This window comes from Camelus dromedarius, chromosome 34, assembly GCF_036321535.1.
Source record: "Camelus dromedarius isolate mCamDro1 chromosome 34, mCamDro1.pat, whole genome shotgun sequence".
NCBI lineage: Eukaryota > Metazoa > Chordata > Mammalia > Artiodactyla > Camelidae > Camelus > Camelus dromedarius.
The window spans coordinates 12,725,570-12,748,312 of record NC_087469.1 but is presented as its reverse complement, the minus strand read 5'-3'; positions in this window follow the sequence as shown (position 1 = coordinate 12,748,312).

The following is a 22,743-nucleotide window of genomic DNA, read 5'->3' as shown; positions in this document are numbered from 1 at the left end:
AGGGAACATTTATTGAGCTCCTTGGAGATGCTAGGCAGCGTGACAGTTTCTGAGGGTGCAAAGATGAATGAGCCATGCCCCTGGGCTCAAAGCTGTTCACAGTTTATTATTAACAGTAAACATTTATTGAGCACTTTCTGTTTGCCAGCTATGCTAAATCCTATAGAGTTGGCCTTCCGTTGCCATGGGTTCTGCTCCCACAAGTGCAGAAAGCTGGTTGGACGAGGCCATTTTATAGAAGGGACTTGAGCATCCAAGAATTTTGTTATCTTCAGGGATCTTGGAACCAATCCCCTGCAGGTACCAAGGGACAACTGTGTGTATCTTTTTCATTTAGTCTGTGCCATAATCTTAGGAGTTAGGTAATGCATTTTATTCCCATTTGACAAGTGAGGAGATTAGTCTGTCTAACTCTTTAATGCATAATATTAAACACTGTGCAATACTGTCTCCCCCCAAAAAACTTCCCCTGGTGGAATTTGTAAATGGAAAGTTCTCGGAGCAAACCCATGTGCCACAGACGTGTGGATCACGTGGTCAAGGTACCGATGTGCTGTGTGACCTGCAGCAGGGACAGAGTTATCCTCAGCAGGTAAGAGGCAAGGACTGATAGAATTCATCACTGTCTAGCTAGCATGCCTCAGAAACCCTGCTATTTGGATTATTAGGTATTTCTTGTTTTCTTTATTTCAGTCTCTTTGGTTCCTCTGGAGGTTTTGGCCATTAAAAAATTTTTTTAATGTTATTTATTTATTTATTAAGTATAGTTGGTTTATGATGCTGTGTTAATTTCTGGTGTACAGCTTTTTTTTTTAAGTTTCAGCATTTTTCAGTTGTGTTAAAGGGAAGCATGGAAGGAGAATCATCCCACTTGGGCTTGGGTTTGAAGGCTAGAAGCAGAGAGAGCAACCTCCTTGGGACGCAGTGTGGAGGTGATGGGAGATTGTCGGCCTGGGTGACTCCCGGGCCCCCTGTCTGTGCTGGGAGGCTTGGCCCCTCACCTCCCTGAAGCAGCTGGTTGTTTCAGAGGTAGACTCCTGACTCAAACTTGCAGCCAAGAGACCTGGACTCCAGACTTTAGTGCAGCCGTGTTGGTGACAACCCAGAGACTTCACACGGCTCCTGCTGTGGTGAGCCCCTGTGGCAGTTATCTACTGCTGTGTAACAAACTACCCCAAAATGTAGTAGCTGGAAAGAATAATTTATGATTTTGCATGACTCTGTGAGTTGTTGGGGAGCTCTCCATCTGGGCCCACTCCCACAGCTGCATTCAGGCAGCAGAATCCCTGGGAACTGAGCCCAGCTGGGGCCTGGGGTGGCTTTATGTCCACGTGCTCCTGGATCCACATGGAATCTTGGCCAGGCTTTTCCACATTGGCAGAGATGGCGCTCTAAGAGGGAAAAGGCAAGACCTCGCTCAGACACCACGGCCTGAGTCTTCCCAGGCGTTCTGCCATTTGAAACATAGTGCAAGCCAGTCCAGAGTCAAGGGTGAAGACATGGGCTCCATTTCTTGATGGGAGGAGCTGCAAATAATTGTGGCCCCAGGATGGACTTTGGCAGATTAAAAATAGACACAAATCATTTGTGGTCCTTCCCTTGAAGAGGTGGAGTCTGTTTCCTCAACCCTGGAATCTGGGCTATCCTAGGGAGGTTCTTTGACCAACGGAACAGAGCAGAAGTGATGGACAGCTGCCAAGACAGGCTTCACAGCTCCACTCTCACCCCCTTGGAGCATTTCCCATCACCATGTGGAGAGGCTGGGTGTAGCATCCTTGAGGATAAAATACCACATGAAGACCACTTCCCACTGTGTCCGTCAGCTGAATGTTGTCACGTGAGTGAGTTCAGGAGTGACCAACAAAAGTATTTCCAGCCAACCCATAAGGGGAATGAGAAATAATATGTTGTTTTAAGTCACTATCGTGTGGTGGTTTGTTCTGCTGCAATAGAAAAATTAAACAGTCCCCCAGCCTGCACTGCTCAAAGGGCTCTCCCCAAAGTGTGACTGGTCAGCACCTCCTTTGATCCTCTGATTATCTTCCTAACAGGTCATTTTTCCCCTCAAGGCAGTCAGTCTAGTTCTGCTGCTTGTGATGAATACTCAGTATAAGAGAACCCTGAGCAAAGAGAAGAAACTCAACGTATTCTGAACCTCTTCATCCACACACTGCCCAGGTGGAATGTCTCTTTCCAAAATTAGAAAAAAGAAGAAGAAATTAGGAATTATTGTATAATCTCTATTGGCTGAGATCTTTACTAGCTTTAAAAAATTTGCTCTTTACATACATGCACCCCAGTGTTCACAGCAGCACTATATACAATAGCCAAGACATGGGAGCAACCTAAATGTTCATTGACAGATGACTGGATAAAGAAGCTGTGGTATATTTATACAATGGAATACTACTCAGCCATAAACAAGAACAAAATAATGCCATTTGCAGCAACATGGATGGACCTAGAGATCATCATTCTAAGGGAAGTAAGCCAGAAAGAGAAAGAAAAATACCATATGATAGCACTTATATGTGGAATCTAAAAAAAGAAGAAAGAAGACACTAATGAACTCATCTAAAAAACAGAAACAGACTCCCAGACATAGTAAACAATCTTATGGTTACCAGGGGAAAAGAGGGTGGGAAGGGATAAATTTGGGAGTTTAAGATTTGCAAATATTAACTACTATAAATAAAAATAGATAAAAACCATATATCTTCTGTATAGCACAGGGAACTATATTCAATATCTTGTAGTAACCTTTAATAAAAAAAGAATATGAAAATGAATATATATATATATATATATATGCATGACTGGGACATTATGCTGTGCACCAGCAATTAACACATTATAACTGGCTATCCTCCAATTTAAAAAAACTTACCCTTTACATCTTTTTTATTACATTAAAAATCTTGGTTCCTGACAACAAATTACTTATTAGCATTTTTCAACAATATATAAAATAGTTTAAAAATACTCAAACCAATGTTATTACTAACAATTGGACTACCGAATGAAGTTTAAAGTTTCTCTCCAGCTTTATTTGCCTTTAGAATACATTTCTCTATTACTGTTGTCTAAAATCATTTGGAATAATTATTTTCTCTGAGTGTTTATTCATCAAATTGGTTTATTAGTTTATTCATCAAATTAGTTAATTTTGCTCATTTTTAATTTTTAGGGATTACTTTTTATATGCATACTGCCATTTTTAATATATAAATTATTTATGTTTACAAAGTCAAATTGATACAATGGGTATTTAAAGAAATCTTGCTTCCAACTATCATTCTGCCAATCCGCCCCTACTTTTTTGATCTATTTTTACAGTGTTTCTTTTTGCAAATATAAGCAAATACACATGCATATTTGTGCTTGGTCCCCCCCTTTTCTTTTTTACACAAAAGGTGGCATTCTGTATACATATATGTTCCACAGCTTGCTTTTTCTACTTAGTATACCCTGCAGATCTCTCTATATCAGCATAGACCGTTCTCTCATTACTTTCTACAGCTTCAAAGTATTCCATTGCATGCATGTACCGTGTTTATTCAACTAGACACTGATGGACATTTGAGTTGTTTCCAACCATTTGCAATTATACATAATGCTGCAAAGATTAACTTTGTGTAAGTCATTTTGAATGTTTGCTGGTGTATCTTTGGGGTCGATTCCAATAGTGAGATTTCTGAGTCAAAGGGTAAATGCACATATTTTTCTAGATATTTACAAATCCCCTTCTAATAGGGTGATGCTTTTTTGAGTCCCCATGACAATGAATGAGTGCCTGTTTCTCCATCACTTCATCCATAGAATGTACTCTCGAACTTTGGGATTTTTGCCAATCTAATTGATATAAAGCAGTATCTTGATATAGTTTTATTTTGCACCGTCCTTACTATGAGTGAGGTAGTGTATCTTCTCATGTGTTGGATGACCGTTTTCATTTTTCTGCCTGTCCAATCTTTGCACGAACTTTTAAGTACCACCCAATGAGTTGGGGGAGGGGTGGCTAGTATCATTACGTCCTCTTATAAAGATAAGAAAACAGTAGAGTACAGAGGTTAAGTAATTTACCCAAGGTCACACAGCTAATATGTGGCTGAAGTCAAGCTACCTGACTGTTAGGCCCTGTGGATTCTCCATGGATCTATTTCCAGGAGTGAAACTTGGAGTTCCGGAGTTTTGTTTTTAATAAAGGATCAGCGGGTGGATGTCACTGCCCTGACACAGGAGGTTCTGTCATGACTGGGCCGGGGGACGGCAGGGGAGCCTGTAATTATAAAGAGGAGTCTGGCACACGATGTGTCACGAAGCAGCACCCAGCACACGGGGCCTTTGGCGTCTCCAAGCTGGAGGACAACAGTGAGAGACCTGCAACCTGTTTAATTGTGTTAGAGAATCAGTGAGGTGCTTGATGAAGCCATTAACTGGGGTTCGTGTCTCCATTCTACTTATAAGGCTCCAGGAGGGCAAATGCTGATGGAAATTTATTGATTTCTTTTTCTGCCTTTACCGAATGGGTCCAAACCGCGGTGTAACACTGCTGGTTCCAATTAAAATCACCTGTTAGCTTACAAAGGTTGGCCCTTTCCGCCCTCCCACTTCTCCCCCATTTAAAAAGGGTTTAAAAGATTTTCATTTAATTGATTCGCTGTAAAATGCCCTTTACAATTACCCAGATAAACTAGGCGTCACCTGTGGAGTAAGAGCCAATTTGAGCTGTTTATCAAGACTTCGCCTCTGGCCACTTCTCACCCTGGGATCTTGAGTCTCTGTATTGATAGCTTGCATCTGTCAACATTGGATATTTTTAGTGGGCTGCAGAAAGCTTTTAGGGAGATGGGGATGGTGGGGCTGCATCTTTGAGCAGGTGAAGAAAGCATGATGGTGTTTTGTTTTGTTTTGTTTGAAACAAGAATGCCCTATTGTGCTGAAAACAAGTTCAGAAAATCAGCCCTGGCCCCATATGCCTAAAAATAATAGTGGGCCCCACTCAAAAACCAGGCAGTGGGGTTCAAGGAAATGGGGACTTGGGCAATGGATAAAGCTGAGTAACAACATTTGCCCGGTTTCTCTTGGTTTGGGCTTCATGTCAAGCTTGGTTTAATGTTAGGAAGGAGAGGCTGGGGAACTTTTGTAAGAGTTATCTGTGAAGTGACATTTGTGTTCTTTGAGCTGATGGGGACAGGCCAGAAGTTACAGAGGGTGGGGAACAAAGAGAGCAGGGTTTAGGGGTCTTTCTTCTAAGTCTTGTGTGTATCTGAAACCATATTCTTGAATCCACTTAATCACGGAAACAGTGTCAGTTCTGGTTAAAAAAATATGAAAAGAACTGATGCCAGAAAGCAAAAGATAGGTAAATATGGCAGGGGGAAGGTATCTTCTGTAAAGTAAAGACCAATAATGAAATTGATCATGGCAAAGTTCTAGAATAAATTATGAAAAAAAAATTTTTGTGAGCCTTTGAAAGAAGACAGTGCGTCACTAAGAATGAGGTATAATTTCCATTCTGACTGTTCTCAGACAGGGAAGTGCTCTAGACACAAGAAGCTTTGACATAACAGGGTGGTTGAAGAGAATAAACGACAGAATATTTATGAAAGCTCTTGGCACGTAGTAGATGCATTGTAAATATTAGTTGCTTTCTTTGGGCTTTCATTGTCTCCATCATTGTCAAACTACTTCGAAGACTTGTCTACTTCTTCCATCCCACCTTCCTCCTCTCCTTCACTCCTGACTCTGGTATGAACCCCGCCCCCCTTCACTAACATTGCTCTCCCTATTTCCAACGGCCACCAGGTGACTAAATTCAGTTATTTTGCTTCTCGGTTCTTTGAGAACTTTGACATTGTTAATGTTTCCCTTCTCTACAAAACCTTTTCTTCCCTTAGATTTGCTGCTACCACACTCTCCTGGGTTTTCTCTGTCTACCCGCTTTCCAAACTCTGTCGTGACACCATTTCTCTGCTCTTCCTTACCTAAAAGTGTCACTCAGGGTACTTTCCCAGATCCCATTCCCCACTCTTCTTGGGACTGATTTCAACACAACGCCTATCAAAATCCCATCAAGGTGGACTACTGGATACTCATGCAAAAGAATGCATTTAGACCCCTACTTCATACCATATACAAAAATTAACTCAAAATTGATCAAAGGCCTAAATGTAATTGCTAAAACTACAAAAATTTTAGAAGAAAACCTAGATGTAAATCTTTGTGACTTTGGAGTTGGTCAGTGGTTTCACAGGTATGATACCAAAAACAAAACCAGCAAGAGAAATAGAGGTAAACAGGACATTTGTATCAAGAATATGTAAAGAATATTTACAACTCAGTCATAGCCCAATTTAAGTACAGGGAAAAGATCTGAATAGACATTTCTTCCTGTACAAATGGCCAAGAAGCACATGGAAAGATGCTCAACACCATTAGCCATCAGAAAAATGCAACTCCAGATAAAAAACAAATTTCTTCTGTACAGCACAGGAAACTACATTCAATATCGTATAATAATCTTTAATGAGAAAGAATGTGAAAATGAATATATGTATGTATATGCATGACTGGGACACTGTGCTGTACACCAGAAATTGACATATTGTAACTGACCGTACTTCAATAAAAAAAAGAAAGAAAGAAAAATGAAACTCTAAACCACAAGATACCATTTCATATTGACTAGGATGTGGAAGTTGGAACCCTCATACACTACTGGTGTGAATGTAAAATGGTGCAGCCACTTTGGCAAACGGTCTACCAGTTCCTCAAAAAGTTATGCATAGAGTTACCATATGACTCAGGAATTCCACTCCTACTTATAGACCCAAGAGAAACGAAAACATTTGTCTACACAAAAACTTGTACACAAATGTTCACACCAGTTTTATTGATAATAGCCAAAAAGTGTCCACAACCCAAATGTCCACCAACTGATGAATGGGTAAATAAAATATCCTTTATCCACACAATGGCATGTTTTTCAGCCATAAAAAGGAACAAAGTCCTGGTGTATGCTGAAATATAGATGAACCTTGAACGTATCGTGCTAAGAGAAAGAAGCCAGTCACAAAAGACCACATATTATATAATTCTGTTTATATAAAATGCCCAGAATAGACCAATCTATAGAGGCAGAAAGAAGACTGGCGGTCGCCTAGGGTTGAGGGAGGAGTTTTGGGGAGAAATGTGGAGTGACTGCTGATGGGTGTGGAATAACAAAAATGTCCTAAAATTGATTGTGGTGTTGGGTGCACAATCCTAAAAGTCACTGAATTGTACACCTTAAATGGCTGGGTTGTGTGCATGTGAGTGATACCTCCACAGAGATGTTAAGAAAATTCCCCTCTCATAGTGTTCACATCTTAGTGAAAGGCAAATGGATTCAGCCTTCAAAGCATCTTTCAAATATGTCCATTCCTCTGTGACCAGACTGCCAGCATCTCCTACTTGGGCCACAAGAGCCTCCTAATTGACTTTCCTGGCTCCAGTGTGGTCCTCTGTAAATCTCCTCTCTGCTGCTTTAGAGATCTTTCTAAAGGGCAAATTGGTCATGCTGCCTCTCGTCTCTTGTCCTGGCTACCGATGGTCTTAAAGGTAGAGCCCAAACTCCTTCATCCAATTTAAAAGGCCCTGCACGATCTGGTCCCTGTCTCCCTACATCCCTAACCTCATTTCTCACCAGTCACCACTCATAACTCTTGCATTTTGTTGCTCTGTCTCATTTGTGGACCTTTGCAAAGACTGATCACTCTGACTTTTGGGTCTCAGCTGACATGTCACTTGCTCTGGAACATATATTTTTCCCTAAATGTCTTATAAAGCTGACTGTGTGTCAGGCACCATTCTAAATGCTTTATAAAATTAACTCATTTAATTTTCACAGCAACCATAGATGTAGATACTATTATCATCTTCATTGTGCAGGTGAGACAATAGAGGCACAGAGAGGCTCAGTAACTTCCTGAAAGTCACACAGCTAGTGGTGGAGCCTGGATTTGAATCCAGACAATAGAGCTGTTATACTGTATTGTAATTGGCTGTTTAACTCTGTCTGCATGTGACTTTTGGTTCACTGAAAGTCAGGATTTGTGCCAGGCTTAATCATGGTTGTATTCCCAGCATTAGGCTTAGTCCATAGTCTTTTAATTTTAAAAATATATTTACTTATTTGTTCAACCTTAGATTATACATAAAGCAGTTTCAGTATTGCCAGCCTAAAACCTATTTGAAAAACAAATGTATTTTTTAAATAGATTTTATTCTTTTAGAGCAGTTTCAGGTTCACAGCAGAATTGAGCAGAAAATACAGAAAGTTCTCACATAGCCCTCCCCACCCACACATACATACTCCCCTACCCTCAACATCCCTCATCAGTGTGAAAAACAACCTTATTAATGAGGGCACAATGCTGTGTTATCTTTAGCCTTAGAGTATATAGTATAAATTAATGTCTAAAGTTCCCTATGTTCATTTTTTTTCTTCACCACCCTTTATTGTGGTTATGTTATTAACTTGTAATAAAGTCAATACATGTCTTTAAAAGTGAATGATATTTGTAGAAATATTTTGAAAAAAGCCACATATATGGAACTGTTTCTTTCCCATAACCCGGAAGGCCTGGAGAAATATCTCAAGGCTGGGGACTCCTAGGGAGGTCCCTACAGGTTCTTCTGTAGGAAGATGTGGATCCTGATCACTTCCTGCCTTGTTTCTTTTACCAATACCCTTCTCTGTTTCTGCATCACCTGTTTTTTAATGCTCTGGGAAGTGCTTTAAAAGTCCTGGATATCAATCTCGCCCATCTCCACAGAACTCCCCACTGCTTTAGTCTCAGCCCAAATAAAACCTTTTAACACCTGTTGTACCACCTTCATCCGTGGGGAGCCTTCCATACTCAGTATCAGTCCTACCTGGAACAAACAGCTTATTTCCATCCCCTTTCGGTTCTCTCGAGTTGAAGGAGGCCACCAGGTGGCGCCTCTGAGTCAACTGCAGGCCCATAAATGTCAGCTTCCCGAGAGGTGAGTTTGGCTTCAGGAAGCGATTGCGTTCGTGGGAAGGGAGAGAGACGTTCTGGTTGTACTTTTAATGTGGTTAAGACCGTCTAGGTCTTCAGCTCAGCTCTCTACAAAACATCACACGAAGCACACTTTAGCATCTGTCCTGTCTTTGCTTAGGAACTGTGGGAACCTTCCCGTTTCCTTTCATTAAAACTTCTTCAAGGAAAGAAAAACTTACAAGTTTGTTAACAGCCTAATGGGTTTACCCGCCGAGGGGCCTTCACGCTAAGGGTGGCTGAGTGCCTTGGTCTGGCAGCCTCTCTGCAAGAGTTTAGACAGGACATCAAGAGGCTGAAATTCAGGTGGTAACTCCACCACTGTCGAGACCTCCTTCAGGGGTCACTGAGCGGCCCTGGACTTCAGTTTTCCTATGTGTAAAATTAAGGGATTATTGGACTTCATGGTCTCAAACACAAATCCCTCAGGAGCTGGGGGTGAGGGGGTGGGGGTGGGGAGGGTGAGGGGCAGGGGTGGGGGGAGGATAGCAAATCTGCCAGGGGACTGACTAAACTAGAATTGGAAAGTGCACACCCTACTAAAATGCATTCCCATTTAAACTTTAAAAAAAACAATGAGTAGACCAAACAAAAGTATGTTTGAACATTGAATGTGTCCAGAAAGCTGCCAGTTTGCAGTTTGGGAACTAGAGAATCTTTCATTAAGGTTTCTTTTAAGTCTGAGGTTCTGTGAATCCTCTATAATTTGTTCATACTCTTTTATCTGCTTGGAGTATTAGTTACCACTATCCTTCTCCAACACCTCTGAATGTCTAAATCCTCAATCCTTCTTACAAAACGCACTCCAATGTCGCCTACCCCAGGAAGTTTTCCTTGATTTGTCCTCTCTAGATTGGAAAACATTTTCTCTCTCCTCTGAAATTTTTTTAACGTTTTAAAACTTTTTAAAATTGATGTATAAAAAGTTTGGAAAAAGAAACATTGCTCATTTGTAGTTTTGTCAGATTAACAATGTAAATGCTCTCTTCATGGCTGATTTTAAGCTACCAATAGTTTGACAATTGACTCAGGAATTCCTATTTGACAGTTGGCTCCCATGAACCAGGATGAACCAGCTTTAGCACACCACTACCACACATATACAGAAAAGTGTACAGATCATTGTATGCAGCTCACTGTGTATCAGCAGAGTGAACACATCTACCATCCTGGACAGTAAGTAGAACTGTACCTTTCCCTCTTCCTTAAAGGTAATCACTGTTTTGATTTCCAATATCCTAGCTAACTTTTCCTAAATTTTTTATACAGTTTTTAAAGGTTACTTTTCATTTACAGTTATTACAAAATATTGGCTATATTCCCTGTGTTGTACAAAACATACTTGAAACTATCTTACACCCAAAAGTTTGTACCTCCCACTCCTCCCATCCCTATATTCGCCCCCCCCATAACCACTAGTTTGTTCTCTATGTCTCTGAGTCCACTTCTTTTTTGTTATTGTACTAGTTTGTTGTGTTTTTTAGATTCCACATACAAGTGATATCATATAGTATTTTTCTTTCTCTGTCTGACTTATTTCACTAGCATAATGCCCATCAAGTCCATCCATGTTGCTGCAAATGGCAATATTTTGTTCTTTTTTATGGCTATATAGTATTCCATTGTATATTTATACCACATCTTCTTTTTCCATTCAACTGTTGACGGACACTTAGGTTGCTTCCATATCTTGACAATTGTAAATAATGTTGCTGTGAACATGGGGATGTATGTGTTTTTTGAATTAGTGTTTTTGTTTTTTCAGATATATGCCCAGGAGTGGAATTGTTGGGTCATATGGTATTTCTATTTTTAGTGTTTTGAGAAACCTCTGTACTGTTTTCCACAATGGCTGCACCAATTTACATTCCCACCAGTAGTTTACAGGGTTCCCTTTTCTCTACATACTTGCCAGCATTTATTATTTGTGTTCATTTTGATGATGGCCATTTTGACAGGTGTGGGGTGATATTTCATTGTGGTTTTGATTTGCGTCTCCCTGATGCTTAGCTATGTTGAGCATCTTTTAATATGCCTGTTGGCCACCTGCATTTCCTCTTTGGAAAAATGTCAGTTCTGCCCATTTTTTAATCCAGTTGTTTGTTTGTTTGTTTGATGTTGAGTTGTATGAACTGTTTATCCGTGTTGGGTATTAACCCCTTATCATATCATTTACAAATGTCTTCTTCCCTTCTGTAGATTGTCTTTTCATTTTGTCAGTGGTTTCCTTTGCTGTGCAAAAACTTCTAAGTTTAAGTTGTTTGCTTTTGCTTTTATTTCCTTTGCTTTCTTCTCCTCTGAATTCCTAGCATTCTAACATACCCTCTTCGTGGCTCTTACTGCTTTTGTACTGTGTTGTGGTTATTTATTATGGTCCCTACATATATATTTTTAAGCTCCTTGAGGGCAGACCACGTATCTCCACCATTTGGAAGAATCAGTTAAATATTTGCTGAGTTCCTCCTCTCTGCTAGACATGGTTTTAGACACTACATTCACCAAGTAGCAGTGGGGACTCGATAAATGTTTGCGGAATGAATGGCACTCAGTGGGAACCAGAATAATGAAAAAGACAGTCAATGGCAAACATGTGGGACGATGTGGAGCAGCCCTCATACTCGGCCGGCCCCCATAACCTTTGCCCTCACGTGTTCCCCATCATGGTCTTACGTTGCAAGGCCAGAGGGATTTGGCAGATGTCACTAAGGTTGCTAGTCAGTTGACCTTAAGACAGAAGGATTATCTGAATGAGTTCAGTGTAATCATGAGTTCTTTAAAAGCAGGGAGTTTTCTTCAGCTGGAGGCAGGAGAGGGCATCAGAGAGATGCAAAGCATGAGAAGGCCTTGATGCACTGCTGCTGACTTAGCTGGGCCTGGAACTGGCCTCTGGAAGCTGGAAACTGCTCTCAGTCAACAGCCAGCAAGAAAATGGGGAGCTCAGTCCTGCGTAACTGCCGGGAATAATTCTGCCAGCAACCTGAATGAGGCTGGAGCAGATTCCTCCCCAGAGCCTCCAGACAAGAGCCTAGACCAGCTGACACCTTGATTTTGGCCTTGGAAGACCTTCAGCACAGAAGTCAGTCAAACTTGCCTGGACTTGTGGCTACAGAACTGTGGGTTAATACATGGGTGCCGTTTTAACCCACGAAGTTGGTGGTAATTTGCTATGGAGCAATGAAAACCTGATGTAGATGCTCACCCAATCCTGCAGAGAGACTCACGAGAAGCAGAACTAAGGCCTCTCGGGAGAAACGCGGATCAGCCTGCCACCCTGGGGAAGCCATCTCAGGAGAGGGTCTGCCCACCCGGGGCAAGCCTGCAGGTGCAGCCCGGGGCACGTCCGACGGCAGACCCCCCCAACCAGCTGCTCCCTGTTCCCTGACCCACAGAAATCGTGAGCAATAAGACCTTACTGTCATTGTTGTAAGCCACTGAGTGTGGGGGTAGTTTGTTACGCAGCAAAATCTCACGAATGGAGTAAATGCTCACCAAATGTTGAAGGGTTGACTGGCTGCCCTAGAGCCAAGCAGGGGCATTTCCACCCCTTCATTCTCGGGCATCCCGGAATTCAGAGACAGTCCTGTGGGTCTTTGGCCCAACTCCCTGCCCTCCTGCAACCCGTCCTCGGAATTTCCGCCTTGAGTCTCAGGATCTGGAATTGCCTGAGTCCCTCTGCTGAGCGGGCTTAAGAACCAGCTAAGCTTCCTTAGGGGAAAGGAAGATGTGGGGGTTTTTTTAAGTGGGAAGAAACATATTTCCTTCATGAGAGTGTTGTTAATTAAGTGATAATAGTGTGAAAACAAAACACTATATATAGACATTTAAAAGAGAGAAAAAAGCTCTCTATATCGATGTGGGACGCTGACTGAGATTGTGAACAGTCATGGACAACAGATCTGTGTTTAAAGGAGCAGCAGGGTGGGTATAACTCAGTGGTCGAGTGCATGCCTAGCATGCACGAGGTCTTGGGTTCAATCCCATTAAAAAGTAAAAATAAAAGTAAATTTTTTAAAAGGGGAAGAGCAAGGTTCAGAACAATGTGTTCACTTATAAATATATACTGTACAGGCATTAGGTGTCTCTGGTGATAAAGATGGCCTTTGGGACGAAAACTGGGTGGCTGGGGGCAGGGGTGAGAAGGAGCTCTCTTTTTACTGTATATTTTTTCTATTCTTAAAATCCATGTACATGTATTACCTATTAAAAATAAATTCCTTGCTTGGAAAGAGATAGTAGGAGCTTACCAGCGGTATCCTATCCCCTTCTGCCTTCCCGTAACATGCTCACGACTAGGACTCTGCACACACACACACCTTCCTGCCGCAAGTACGCACGGACAGTTAACACACAGCCAAATCCTCTCCCTCTTACCACAGGACCCAACCATGCACACGAAGGCAGCCCTGTGTCTGTCATGCCCACAGGCATCCACACGCATGTACCCCACACGAGTCCTGTGTGTAAATAAGGGTGCATCCATGTACATTTACGAACGTGCACATGTATATGTGATTATATGCCTAGGCGCCTTTGAGCCAGCCCCCTTACCCTCTACCCTCACCTGTGCCCGCTTCCATGTCCCTACACCTGGAAGGATGTCAATTATGAGGCAAGAATAGGTTAAAAGTATTCTATTCAAAAGCACCGAAGGGGCCTGATTATAGGTGGCTGTACAACTCTAATTAGTGGAGGACTCATTAGCTGCCAACAAGGGAGGAGAACGCAGCCCTGAAATTCAAAGACCTGAATGCAGCCTCCCCGGCAGTGGCAGCTTGGAGAGAAAGGCTTAATTACTCTTGGACAAAACCAGAATGGGGTAGACCGGAAGGAGGGGGAGGCCGGCAACCAGAGGAGGGGGCTCTTGCAGACCCCGACCCCCTACTTGCGCCTCCGGCGTTTGCCTGGAGGCCACCTCTATGGGGACAGTCCCTTGCCTTCCACTGCTGGCAGATGAAGTAGGAGAAACTTGTAACTTGCATCCCGCTCTCTCCTTCACTCTCTGCTGCCTCTGGGCTCCCTCAGGAATCCCAGGTCCTTGATCCCCTCCCACCTTTCAAAATCCTCTCTCTGGGGCTGCAGGCATGCCTTGTGGGAGGGCCACGTTCCACTCCCAAGCTGTGTGACCTTTGTGAGCCACTTACGCTCCATGAACCGGTTTCCTCCACTACAAAATAAACTGATAGCATCTATCTTCCAGAGTTGTGAACAAGCACAGGAGGGTAAACGAGAAAGTTACTGCCTAATTATTAGCCATTATGGACCAGATCCCCTGGACCAGATCGGACATTCCTGGAGGGCAGGAATCACACCTGGGTCACCTTTGTGTTCTGACTCCTGCTCTGGTATCTAATGGAAAGGAATCGAAGGGTCATTGTCACTGGCAATGGCAGGCCAGAACGAATACATCCTCTCTGCCGTGATGTGAACAAATGGACAAAATCACTGGCAGTGGGAACAGCTGTGGTGGCTGTCCCTTAATTTTAGTATTTATTGAGGATTTACTGTGTGGCAGGCATCTTCATGAGAAGTTTACATGTATTTGCTTTTGATCCTCACGACGTCCTGAAGAGGGGGTATGTTATCAGCATCTCCCCCATTTTAGAGCTGAGGAAACAGACTGCCCGATTTAGGAACCGAACCAAAGCTACACTGCTGGTAATTAGAGGAGCAGGTCTTGAACCAAGGCTGTCTGGCTCTCCAGCCAACCCTTTACTGTGTGGAGTTTAGGTACCAGCTAGCAGCTGGTGAATGACACTTGGGGTCTGGGGCCTTTCTGATGCCCTTGAATTATAGTTACAGCTAACATTTCACGGGTGCTTATAATATACGGGGCACTATGTTAATATTCCTTTAATGTTATCACCTTTAATCCTTCCAGCAACCCTATAAAATAAGTGCTATGGTTTATGTTCCCCATTTTACAGATGAAGAAACTGAGGCCCAGAGAGGCAAAATAAATTGCCCAAGATCACAGTAAGAGATGAAGGTACAGATGTATATTGCTTTATTGCACTTTACTTTTTTTAAATTCCTTTTTTTTAATTGAAGTATAGTCAGTTTACAGCGTTGTGTCAGTTTCTGGTGGACAGCGTCGCACTTTGCTTTATTGCACTTCACAGATACCATTTTTTACAAACTGAAGGTTTATGACAACTCTCTGTCGAGTGAGTCTATGGGCAACATTTTTCCAACAGCGTGGACTCACCTCCCATCTGTGTCACATTTTGCTGATTCTTAAAATATTTTGAACTTTTTCATTAATATTATTTTATTATGGTGATCTGTGATGAGTGATCTTTAATGTTACTATTGCAAAAAATTATGATTTGCTGAAGACTTAGATGATGGTTAACATTTTTAGCAATAAAGTATTTTTAAATTAAGGTATATCCATTTTTTAAGACATAATGCTATGGTACACTTAATAGACTACAGTATGGTGTAAACATAACTTTAAAATTGGAGTATAGTTTGTTTACAACATTGTGTTAGTTACAGGTGTACAACATAGTGATTCAGCTATTTTTTCTGATTATATTCCACTATAGTTTATTATAAGATATTGAATATAATTCCCTGTGCTATTCAGTATATTCTTTTGCTTATCTACTTTACGTATAGTAGTTTGTATCTGTTAATTCCATACTCCTAATTTGTTCCCCTCTTTGGTAACTGTAAGTTTGTTTTCTATGTCTGAGTCTGCTTCTGTTTTGTACTTAGATTCATTTGTATTATTTTTTAGATTCCAAATATATGTGATATCATATAGTATTTGTCTTTCTCCGGCTGACTTACTTCACTAAATATAATATCCTCCAGGTCCATTCATGTTGCTGCAAATGACAATATTTCATTCTTTTTTTAATAGTTAAGTAATAGTCCATTATATACATATACATATATATGTATATGTGCGTGTGTGTATATATATGTGAGTGTATACACACACACACACACACACACACACATATATATATATATATATGTACACTGCATCTTCTTAAGACAATTTTCTGTTGATGGACACTTGGGTCATTTTCATGTCTTGGCTATTGTAAATAGTGCTGCTATGAACATTGGGGTATGTATATCTTTTCAAATTAGAGTTTTCATTTTTTTCCAGATACATGCCCAGGAGTGGGATTGCTGGCTCATTTGGTAGCTCTATTTTTAGTTTTTTAAGGAACCTCAATACTGTTCTCCATAGTGGCTGTGCCAATTTACATCCCCACCAACAGCGTAGGAGGGTTCCTCTACACCGTCTCAAGCATTTGTTATTGGTAGACTTTTTGATGATGGCCATGGTGACCAGTGTGAGTTGATACCGCATTTGTGGTTTTGATTTGCATTTCTCTAATAATTAGTGATGTTGAGCATCTTTTCGTGTGCCTGTTGGCCATCTGTATGTCTTTTTTGGAAAAATACCTATTTAGGCCTTCTGCCCATTTTTTTTTTCAAATTGGGTTGTTTGGGATTTTTTTTTTTTTTTTTTGATTTTATGTTTTATGAGCTGTTTACATGTTTTGGATATTAACCTCTTGCCAGTCACATTGTTTGCAAATATTTTCTCCGATACCATTGGTTGTCATTTTGTTTTGTTGTTTTGTTGATGGTTTCCTTTGCTGTGCAAAGGCTTTTAAGTTTAATGAGGCCCCATTTGTTTATTTTTGCTTTTATTTCTTTTGCCTTGGGAGATTGATCTAAGAAGATATTGCTATGACTTATATCAGAGAATATTTTGCTCTTCTAGGCCTTTTATGGTGTCGTGTCTTATATTAAGGTCTTTAAACCATTTTGAGTTTATTTTTGTATATGGTGTGAGGGAGTGTTCTAACTTCATTGATTCACACGTGGCTCTCCAACTTTCCCAAAACCACTTGTTGAAGAGACTATCTTTTCTCCATTGTGTATTCTTGCCTCCTTTGTCATAGCTTAATTGTAGGTGTGTGGGTTTGTTTCTGGACTCTCTGTTCTGTTCCATTGATCTGCGTGTCTGTTCTTGCGCCAGTAGCATGCTGTTTGATTACCGTAGCTCTGTAGTATTGTCTAAAGCCTGAGAGGGTTCTACCTCCAGCTTTGTTCTTTTCCCTCAGGATTGCTTTGGCAATTCTGGCTCTTTTGTGGTTCTCTATAAGTTTTAGGATTATTTGTTCTAGTTCTGTGAAAAATGTCATGGGTATTTTGATCAGGATTGCATTAAATCTATAGATTGCTTTGAGGAATATGGTCATTTAAACAATATTAATTCTTCCAATCCAAGAGCTTGGGGTAGCTTTCCATTTCTCTGAATCATCTTCGATTTCCTTTATCAGTGTTTTAGTTTTCAGCATATAAGTCTTTCACCTCGTCGGTTAATAAACATAACTTTTATATGCACTGGGAAACAAAAAATTTGTAACCTACTTTGTTGTGATATTCTCTGTATTACAGTGGCCTGGAACCAAACTTACAATATCTCTGTGTTATGCCTGTAGAGTTAAAGTTGGAATCTTGTTACTCTGACTTGTTACATCCTGAACCACATAGTATTTTGCAAGTCACTTTGCATAAGCAGCTGCGTCCTTTGCTGAAGTCATAAGACTGAGTCTCAGCGGTCCATCCTGTCTTGTTCCCTAAGAGGAGAGAAGTCTGGTTGGGGAGGACCACCGTGGGTGTAGAGAAGAGACTCTTGTGGTGTGTGAGGGCAGGAGGAGGGAGAGGGAAGGAGAGAAGTGGTGACAATGACAGTGTGTCTTCTAAAAGCAAGATATTTTCTTAGTCCCTTTGGGGTGAAAAGATGACAGAGGCCTCCAGAGAATTTGTGGCCTTGAGGTGGCACAAAGCTAACCCTCAAATGATTAGGCGACAAAGCGTACGTGTCGAAGAGCGACCAGTGGGTGAGGCTGCGAGGAGGAGCGCTTTCCTCCTGGCCCCACCACAACCCCTGTTCCCACACACTTTTGCATATTTATGTCTTATCACAAGGCACGTGGAGGTGACCTTATCCCACTCCAGCTCTGCAGACCTGGAGGGATGAAATCTTTGCCTGGGACAAATGAGATTATGTTCCCTTTGGAGAGAGAGAAGAAAAGAGACAATCTTCACCTCTCCCTGGATACAGATACTCATTTGCCTGATCACCTGCGAAGCAGATGAGCCTCTGAGATGCCCTCTTTCTTGTTCACTTAGGGGTGAAAAATTACCCGCAAAAAACCAATTAGTGTCTTCTGTGAGCAGGTCCTAAGCCTTCTGGAGCCGATTCTTTGGCTCCATCCTCTGCACAGAAGCAGCATCTGCTTTGGGATCTTGTCCTAATTGAGTCCAACCTGTGCTGTTGTCATTTGTTAGTTGTAGCCCCATGAGAGGAGACAGAGGGAGGCAGGCAAGGGGCTCTGTCTCTCCTTTGTCTGCAGTATAGGAGGCAATCAAGGGAGAAGGTGACTGGCCAAAGGGTCAGAGGTCAGCGGTGGGGGAACTACCTAGACACCTGAGTGACTGATTTACTTGCGATGAAAAAGAATAAAAGTAAATCTTTTCTGAGCACTTACTACGTACCAGGCATATGCTGTATATGGAAGGAACAGATTAACAGATTTAATCGCGACAACTTGCCAAGTTAAGTGTTCTTACTAGTTCTCATTTTAAAAATGAGGGAAACGGGGGCACTAAAAAAGTTAAGTATTTGCCCAAGGTCACAGCTCAAGTGAAGGGAAACCACGACTTGGGCTTGGGCATTCCTGCTGCTGCCGCCCCCTGCCCTCATAACCACCGGGCTGCGCGGCTCCTCACCTCAGCTGCCTCCTTCCCGCACTTGGAGCCGAGTCACAGGCATCGTCGGGGCCAAGACCCAAGTGCAGCAGCTGGGGCTGAGAAGCAGCTGGGGCTGAGAAGCACCAAGCCTGGGCCTCTGGGGTCTCCCCGTGCTCGGCTCAGGGAGCCTGGGTGAGTACCGGGGGGAGGGGGGGTCCCGAAGGTACAGCTCTGACCTGGCTGCAGTGTTTGGGAACACCCGGTCTAAAGGGGAAACAGGATGCGCAGTGGATCGAGATCAGCAGACAAGTTAGTACCTGCCGGAAACACGCAGCCCAAACCCCTCAGTAAAGCACGAGGGCACCCCCACCCCGCGCCTCTGCCAGCCTTCCAGCCTCCGGTGCTTGCCGTGGATGAAGACTGTGAAAAGGAAATTTGTCTTCCCTGTCCCCACTTCGTCTCATTTCAATGCTCCCGGCAAAGCCCAGCAGCTCCCTCACTGCAGTAAAACTGCTCAAGTTCAAATTCGAATGCCAGACGCCAATCCTTCTGTTTCTAAGAGCACAGAGTTGCGTGTTCAAATGTCCTCGGGAAATAGTGAGAGAGTGGTGGCGCCTGCCTTTACCTGCAGAGCATGCATTTTGCCTAAAGGCTTTCAGGATAAAAACTTTAAAAACAAAAACAAAAACAACACCACTGAGCAGTGCGAGGCTCTGGGTCCATCACTGCAAGGCTCTTAGCTCCCCGGAAGACGGAATGATGGGAGTGGACCTAGAATTTCTCCTTTCCTGTGAGTTCCTCATGGTCAGGAGGAAGCACAATGTGGTTTATTCGCACTGTAAAGGTGTGCATGGACTCTGGAGCCAGATTATGTGATTTTGATCCCGGCTCTACTATTTAATGCCTCTTTGACTTCAGACAAATGATACGCCTCCTTCTGCCTCAGTTTCTTTATCTGTAAGATGAGAAGAATGGCGGGGCCCATGCCGTGAGAGCTGTTTTAGGAATTAAATGAGTTACATGTAATGTGCAGGACAGTGTCTGTCAGGTATTATTATTTCTGTGGTGCACATTTCACAAGCTCAGGATGCTGCGGACCATCAACCTCCAGTTCTGTGTGCAGCCTGACAGCGAGAAGGTAAGTTAAGAGTTATATGTGTGGCAATATCTTGAACTGCCCAGATTCCCTGGAGTTCACCCATATATCTCTACTTATTATTTTACAGTTATTAAAAATAAATAATTAGTATTACTTATTAAAATACAATGTATTAGTAATAACACAATTAGTTAAAAGTAATAATAGTAAGAGATTACATAGAGATAGCGAGCTTTCTCTAAGTTGGGCACTGTACTAAATGTTTTCTATATATGTCATCTCAATCTTCACATTAATCCTCTGTGACAAGGGCTGTTATCCCCATTTTATGAATGAGGTGGCTGAGGCTTAGAGACGTTAGCTAATTTGCTCCGTCAGTTTTTAAAAAGTACAAAAAAGGTGCTGTCCAGATTTAATATAATCCTCTGTCGATATCTGTGACTCTTACAGATGAGAAATTCTGGGAAAGGAACTGTTCTTTAAAAGGAAGCTGTCCTAGTGTTTGCTGCCCAGCCATGGCTTGTTAGGCCAGGAAGAGACTGCTTGGAGTTAAAGGAAGCAGAGAACCTTAAGGCTGAAAATGTGCATCTTAAACTGTGTAAATGTGAAGCTGTGATAACATGCCCAGCGTTTGACCTTTTATTAAGTGCTTTCTGGTGATTTCAAATCCTTTTTGAAACAAGGGATTGCATAACCAAAAAAAGAGTGCTGTCACATTTCTTCTCTTCAAGAGTCCTCGACAACACAACTGTCGGACAGGCATTATGATCCCCATTGTATAAATGGGAAAACAGACTGGGAGGGGTTAGGTCACTGGCGCAAGTTCGGTGCAGGGCCAGGACCCAAACGTTCATCTTCCAAATTTCCATCGAGCAGTCTCTCTCTACACTGCGCTGCGTAGGAGTTGGCACCACTGCCAGTGAGGTCAACTAAGCCGCCAAATTCACGACACCTACGTGGAGGAGTCAGAGGGTTTCTGGGCTAGAAGTTCCTTACATTTCAAGTGCAGAGGCAAGGCGCACGGGGAGATGGGTCAATGGTAGAAGAAATGTCCCAAAGCATTCATGCAATCGGAATGAAGGGAAAGCAGTTCTCAAATGGCAAGGAGGAGGTCAGATTCTGTGCATACAAAAGAGGTTTGTGCACCACGTATGCAGAACATACTGACCGAACAGAGAAAGCCAAAAGGGAGGGAGCAGCCGCCCTGCCCAGCCCTCAGCCCTGTTATCCGGCACCCGGCGGAACCGTCACGCACAGAATCCTTTAGGGCCGCAGAATGTCTCTTTCTTTGCCTTTCCTCAAGTTGCCTGTGTGTTTCATTATGGTTTTGATTGAGGGCTGGAGAATTTATCCCCTGTAACCCTTCTCCCCAGCATTCTCGTCACTTTAATTTGTTGAGCTGCCTAATTACCTAAATACTTTTGGCCAACAAGCAGGATGGGGATGTTGGAGCTGGTGTGTCTCTCACCTTCCTCCTCTTCCCCCAGCAGTACCACCCCCATCTCAATGCCAGAGGCCCAGCCGTTTCCATCGGAGTGTAGCGGCTCCAGTTCCCTTCAATATTAATAATTATGACATTAGAAGGGTGATCTGCTGCAATTCAGCCTTTCTATTTGCAGGCTGGTTGCTGCATATCAATGGCATGATTAGGCAAATGAAATCAGCTTGGCACTGTTATGAAATATTTACATGGCCAGAATGCATATGCTTCAATCTCATTGTTCCCATTATTAAGCCATTTTATAATCTCATAACATTTAGACTCACACTTTGCATTTCTAATTAACTTGAGGAGTGACTTCACTGGGAATTAATTGCAACTTGTGCATTCTTATACACACAAACTCGCAAGCAACAAACTCTGGTTGGCATTCATGCAGCTCACCCCCTGGATGGACTCTGGGCTGACTTCTTGTCTCGATTGTCCTCTCTGTCAGTTGGGAAAAGTGGCTGGGGACATTGGTTTTCATTAAAATTCGGCTACAGATCACATGGAGGAACAGTCTGAGTGCCAGAGTCCCTTGTCCCTTCAGAGGGACTTGTGCCTACCTGAAAAGCCTTTCACAAAGAAGCGGTTTGCTGTGAGGCGGTGGTTTTCAGCCTTTTGAATTTTGTGGATCAGAATCATCTTTAAAGTAATAATAATAATAATAATAATAATGAAAGATTTGGGATGTCTAAATAGCTGTTCTCTTGAGCTATTATGTGGCCTTGGTTGAAAATTACTTCGAGATGAAGAATGTGTATTGCTCGCACTTCAGTTGCTTTGTTAGCATTTGAAAGTCTCCCATCAAAAGCTCCTACCCCTACAGTGGCTTCTGCAAGCACTTTAATGATCTTTAGCTCCTGTTAACATCGGGGTTTTGTTAATGTGCACAACTGACATCAGAAATGATTTTTCACTAGTGTAATGAGTGATGTTCAAGACATGTGTGTGGGTTAGAAATATTGATGAGGCATTTTCTGTCATGAACGAACAGGGTAGCCCAGTGGTCAGCACCCTCCAGGACGGTGCCTCAGCCCAGAATGTTTCCTGGTCATCTTTTAAGAATCATACAGGATCTGGTTGCCTGGCTTTGATTAAGAAGTGACCTGAATCTACTGTGAGTGAACTTTGCTTGCAAGATACTGGATGGAGCGAGTGGTTCTCAGCTGGGGACAATTCTGCACCGCCCGCCCCCAAGCAGGGGCATTTGTAGTATCTGGAGACATTTTTGGTTGTCACCATTGTGTGTGTGTTTTGGGCTGGGGGAGCTCCTGGCGTCTGTGGGTAGAGGCCAGAGAGGCTGCCAAACATCCTACGATGCCCAGGACAGCCCTGTCCCCCAACAAAGAATGACCCACCCCCGA